We start from the raw sequence: 6000 nt of genomic DNA on the forward strand, positions 1-6000 counted from the left end.
TTTTTTTTTCCAGGAACACAAGGTGGGTGGTAAGGGGTGTTGTGTACTTTTCACATGATGCCTTCGTCCTGCCGTTGGTGACATGCTAGAATGGGTAAGGCTGTGTTTGCCAGAGTTCTCCATTGTTAAACCGCTCTTTTCTTCTTTATAATTAATTAGGAAATTGTGGGGAGACTCTCTTTTTCTTTGTTGGCTTTGCTCTAAGGAAAACAAGCTGCTGAAGTGCTTCTCAGGTATCCGAAGAGGAGGCTAGATGAGATCTCTTAAATAGTTTAGAAAATACCCTGACTACACATAATTGGATTTTATTTTGTTTCACTCTGTGGTGTCCAGCCCTGCACAGAATCCATCAGGGCTCTTCCCCATCTATCACCTTCTCTGAAACTCAAACACCTATTTTCCCATGACAAAATAATCAAGAAACCACCCTCCTCCCCACACCACTTTTGTGAGGCAATGGGACAGGTATGCAAAGGAAATATTAAAGCGGGACAGGAATGAGAGCAGGATGGGGAAGCACATACATGAGAAGCGCATATTAAATGTTCCTTTACTGGGTCTTCCCACATAAATTAGACATGCACAAATCCTACTTAGGCCTTTCAACCGATACAGATCCCAAGTCATTTGTGTCTCTCCATCAAAGTTACTCCGACTTCCTTCTATTGTGGTGGAACAGTGGCATCTTCCAGCAGGAAACAGTGAAGCTGACACAAAGTTTATTATCGGTTTCCTCAAATTGTCTTAGTCATTGCTGAGAACATTTTGAAAAGTAAATAGTCTCATGGAGATGCTGGGAGATGACAAAAATAAAGTAAAGGCAGTTTCTACATTTTTGCTAAAGGAGGACACGCCTGGGTGGGTGATTTATGTTGTCTGTAGATCAATCTCAATGTTGAAGAGAAACAACTCCTTTGGGCACTGAGACCTAAGAGAATTTCTCCAGCAGGTCCTCATAAAAAGCACATTAAAAAAAAAAATTATTTATTTATTTGAGAAAGAGAGAGAGAAAGAGAATGGTGCAGGGAGGGAAGGCAGAGGGGGAGGGGGAGGAGTGGGGTAAGGAGAGGGAGACTCTCCAGCCGAGTCTGTGCTGAGCTCAGATCCAGTCCCTGGCCTTCATGCCACAACCCTGAGATGATGGCCTGAGTTGAAACCGAGAGTTGGACGGCCAACCCACGGAGCCACGCAGGGGTCCCCAAACACACTTTATAATGAAGTAAAGAATGTTCCTGACAGTATCTTTATGGGAAGGTAGCAAATGAGTTACAGGATTGTTTCTTAGGAGACCCCCCCCCCACTGCCATGTGGCTGGTTGCCTAGGGACAAAGCACTATGGGTAAAAAGAAATCACAGAGCTAGTAACAGTGCTCTCTGTAGTCTAGTTTATTCCAAGGTTAACTTGCAGAGTATCTAAAGCAGTATTTCCAAATGTCCTTTTTTATCTGCCTCAGCCATGTCCTCGGCTCTGTCAGATGGGAATGATAAAGCTTTCTCGTTGATGCCAGTGAGGGTGGCATGACGTAAAGCATTGGGATCCACAAAAGACAAAGCCAGTAAATGATGCAGGGAGAAATCAACAAATGCAACATACTGGTTATTATTTTTTGTCTTCCACGGGGAGGAAAATGGACTGGATGAATAATCGAGGCGCCAAACTGAACATGTGCACGGTAATTTAGCCGGAGAAAATTTTAAGTGGTTTTACCACTCCATGACCTGTGCTGTTGGAAATGATAAACTGGCAAATGTCTGGTTCTATGTCATTTATCTTTCTAGTAAACCAGGAAAGGCAGGATGTAAAATACGTCCTTAGGTGACTTCCCAAGTTTGCTATTTAGGGTGTTTGGCTATAACCCAGCTATGTTTCAGCGAGGGCGCTGGAAAAGCACACTGTTTCAGTGGTTCTCAAAGTGTGGGACTGGAACAGCCAGCATCAGCACTATCTGGGAACTTCTTAGCTATGCAAAATCTCAGCCCTATCCTAGATCTACTAAATCAGAAACCGGGGGTGGGCCCCAGGGATTCGTCTTCACAAGCCCTGTACATGATTCTGATGTTGGTGGAAGGTTGAGGATCACTGGTCTTGTGTCATAATTAAATAACAGGGCTAATCATATATTAAGGCCTCTCCCAGAATAGGAGGACCCCCCCTTCAAAAAAAAAAATCCCATTTTCATATGGAAGGAGGCTTCTTTTTCCTTCACTGTGGAGAAGTAGGAGGCAAAACATCCAGTTTATGGTCAGAGTGACATTATTAAGGTGTATTATTAGGTCAAAGCTATGGCGAAGGGGGATCAGACTATATCCACCCCTAATTTATCCCAGTAGTAAGTACTGTGCCTCTCGACTCTGCCTTTAATATTGGCTTAGCCTAAAACTGGTTTCTATTCAGAGTTAAAAGCTGAGGGACAATTAGTGAGACCTATATGATTCTATGAAAATAGCCCAAGTGTGTGTATGTAATATATCTATATATTTTTTAACATTTAAATTCAATTATTTAACATAGAGTATATTATTAGTTTCAGGGGTAGAGTTCAGTGGTTCATCCGCTGAATATAACACCCAGTGCTGGTTACATCACGTGCCCGTCTTAACATCCATCACCCGCTTACCCCACCCCTCCACGCACGTCTCTTCCAGCAACCCTCACTTTGTTTCCTAGAGTTAAGAGACTTTTACGGTTTGTCTCCCTTCTGATTTCATCTTATTTTAGTTTTTCTTCCCTTCTCCTCTGGTCCTCTGTTTTGTTTCTTCAATTCCACACATGAGTGGAATATCGTCATTGTCTTTCTCTGACTGACTGACTTTGCTTACCATAATACCCTCTAGTTTCATCCACATCCTTGCAAATGGCAAGATTTTTTTTTTATTTTTTTATTTTTAATTAGCCTTAGTCTATATTAAAACAGCAGGACTCAACCTTCCCTGGTTTGCTGCACAAGGCCAGACACGCTGAGATGTAGTGTGTGTGCTTATAGGAAATAAGGGAAATTAGGGTATGATCTGTACGGACTTCTGGTGTTCGAGCTGTAACTGGGATCCTTTCTCTTCCAATCCGCAAGACAGAGTAAAGCACGGTCACGAGCGCATTTATATTATAGGGTAACTCCTGAATGTCATCTTCTTTTTTTTTTTTTTTTAAGATTTTATTTATTTATTTCACAGACAGAGATCACAAGTAGGCAGAGAGGCAGGCAGAGAGAGAGGAGGAAGCAGGCTCCTTTGCTGAACAGAGAGCCCGATGCGGGGCTCAATCCCAGGACTCTGGAATCATGACCTGAGCCGAAGGCAGAGGCTTTAACCCACTGAGCCACCCAGGCACCCCTCCTGAATGTCATCTCATTCACATTTTTATTAATTGATTCCTTTGCAACCTCTGGTTCTTAATGAAGAGTAGCTAATTTCTAGTGGCACCCACATAACCAATCCCACTTTTTAGAACTCCACTAGTGCATTTAGGTAAACAGAAGATCTGAGCAGATCTTATTCCAGGTAATTTATTTTTTTTTAATTTCTTTTCTTTTTTTAAAAAATTTCCAAGATGCTCAGTCTTGCCCTGTATCCTCAGGCTGTTAAGTACTGTGCATAATTCCGAGTTCCACACAGAGTTAAGGAAGGAAAATGAACACTTTTCCCCTTGTGCAGTGACTATGAGAATGCAAACCACAAAGAAGAAGAAAAGAAAGAAAAAGTGGGGGTTGGGAGTGGGTAAGGAAGGGTAGTATTTTCACATTTCATAATGACCAAATCATTCAGTCAACACGAGGAAGCCGGCTTCACCACTTCCCTGAGAACCCACATACCCCCTCAGTCAGACAGCCAGGTCACGAATAAAAACACGGGTGGTAGTGACCGCGTACACGTGGGGGCCTCATTGGGTGCAGGCTTTAGAGACAGATCTTTAATCATAATCTCAGGCAACATGGGAGAAAAGTGGGGAACTCTCTAAATCTAATTGCCTTTCAGTTTAGGCTAAACGTTCAATAGTAAATTTTAGAAAAAAACAGATTACTTTTAGTTCTAAATTTGGCTCATTTAGTTAAATGTCATATCTATTTCAAAAAAGAAGAATGAATGGGTTGGTATCTTCAAACTTGCAGTAGGCTTTTAGGTTTTCCATTTTTAAAAACTTATTTAGTTTTTACAATATGAAAATTATAGAGAGAGTGACATTTAAACCTTTGCTTTTCATAGCATTTCACACTTGCACCATTTTAAAAGACAGCTATTAACATTTACAAAAATCTTTCAGAAACCAAATGTTCTAACATGCAGAATTCCAATTATACTGTGTAAGAGGGTTATCAACCATTCTTCTACAAGAATACTTTGAAGTGTCTGGTATTAAACCAAGAGCTAAAATGTCAGTTGCACATAGACAATAAATTAGGGTTTATAAAATCTTGTAAGATTTATTTAATATTACAATTTTGACCTTTAGGCTGTCCTCACCATAGCTTACTTAACTTTCTCTCTCTCTCCCTCTCTCCCTCTCTGCCTCTTATCCCTGGAATCTTGCTTGAATGTTAAACAAAGGTTGTGTTGCAAGTTATGTGAAGTTATGTGACTCATTCAAGCTCTGGGTGAATGCTTCCCACGCCTCCCCAGCTCCTCCTGTTTGGGGTATTGGAATCCTGAGAGGCAATGCCCATTTCTCCACACAGCATACTAGTGGGGTTACCGCTGGAATGCTAACCCAGTTAGCAGAATGCTAACAGCGGAATGCTAACAGTGGACAGCCTGTTCCAGGAGCAGAAAGTCTGTCTGCCTCTAACAGGACTGACAATTGAAGACAAACCTGAGGACAGAAGGACTTCTCCCAGACTTCTCAACTATTCAGCCAGAGAGATAAAAGACGGTGGTATTTGCGGTACTGTGCTTACAATTTTGGGGTGAGGTACACTGGAATTTGCCAAAAAAGGGATCAGAAGAAATTTCGACCATTCCCATTGAGCTGAGGAAGAGTTAGGAAATTTCCTGTCAAGGATGGGCTCCGGCCCATGGGCCATCCCTTTCACACTCATGGGAGGCTCCTGCCAACAAATCATTCTCATTATTGGGCACTATTCCCAGAAACGTGGCCAATGTGGAAGGGAGAGAGGAAACACTAGAACAGAGACGTGACTAGGCCGCCATCTTGTTCTTCCCTCACAATTGGCAGAGCTGAGAACGCTCCTTTCCCCCTGCATGTCAGAAAGGAGCTCGAGTCCCAGCTTTTAGGAATGCTTTTTTTTTTTTTTCCAACCACTAAATGGGTCTCAAGAATATCAGCAAACACTCTGGAAGCATTTCTTCGGACCCAGCCTTCATTCTAAGCACTTTACATATTCACGCCTCATAAGGACTCTAAGATTTACTGATGAGTAACCGAGACACAGGAGGTTGAAGCAATTTGCTCAGGGTCAAACAGCGCGGGGACGGTGGAGTCATAATTTGCACACGGGCAGTCTGCCTTAAGCCTTGCTTTATGGATGGCGAGGTTCTTTTGGAGAAACACCCCCTATTCAAGGTGGGTTGAAAAAAAACGACACCAGCCTATTAATGCTCTTACTTTTTTTTTCCCCCCACAATCTGCGAAGTTACAAATGACCCGAGGTAAGGTCACATACTTGAGCTTTTATAGAATTCATTTTGTCACCTGCTTTTGAAAGCAGCTTTGTGCTGAAGCCAAGAGAAACAAGCAAAATCTAAGAGTGAGGAATTGCTTAAGTAAGTGGTTCTCGCCAGCCCTCTGCCAAGTCAGAAGCCTGGGAGCAACTTGCCGCTGATGCGTTAATGACACTCCCCGTTTGTGGCAGATACGACTTTTTCTATATTTTTGTTAAACAACATATTGTGACATATTGTGTGAGCACATTTCTGAATGTTAGCTTCTGAGATCTATCTCTGTAAAAAAAAAAAAAAAAATCAGTATTCATGAACCCGGAGAAGGGTATCTTGCACTGCTAGCCTACATTTTATGATTGTAGGACAAATCAAATTCCATTTCCGTGA

This window comes from Mustela putorius, unplaced genomic scaffold, assembly GCF_011764305.1.
Source record: "Mustela putorius furo isolate JIRA1106 unplaced genomic scaffold, ASM1176430v1.1 tig00001059_pilon_pilon_pilon, whole genome shotgun sequence".
In the NCBI taxonomy this organism is placed as follows: Eukaryota; Metazoa; Chordata; class Mammalia; order Carnivora; family Mustelidae; genus Mustela; species Mustela putorius.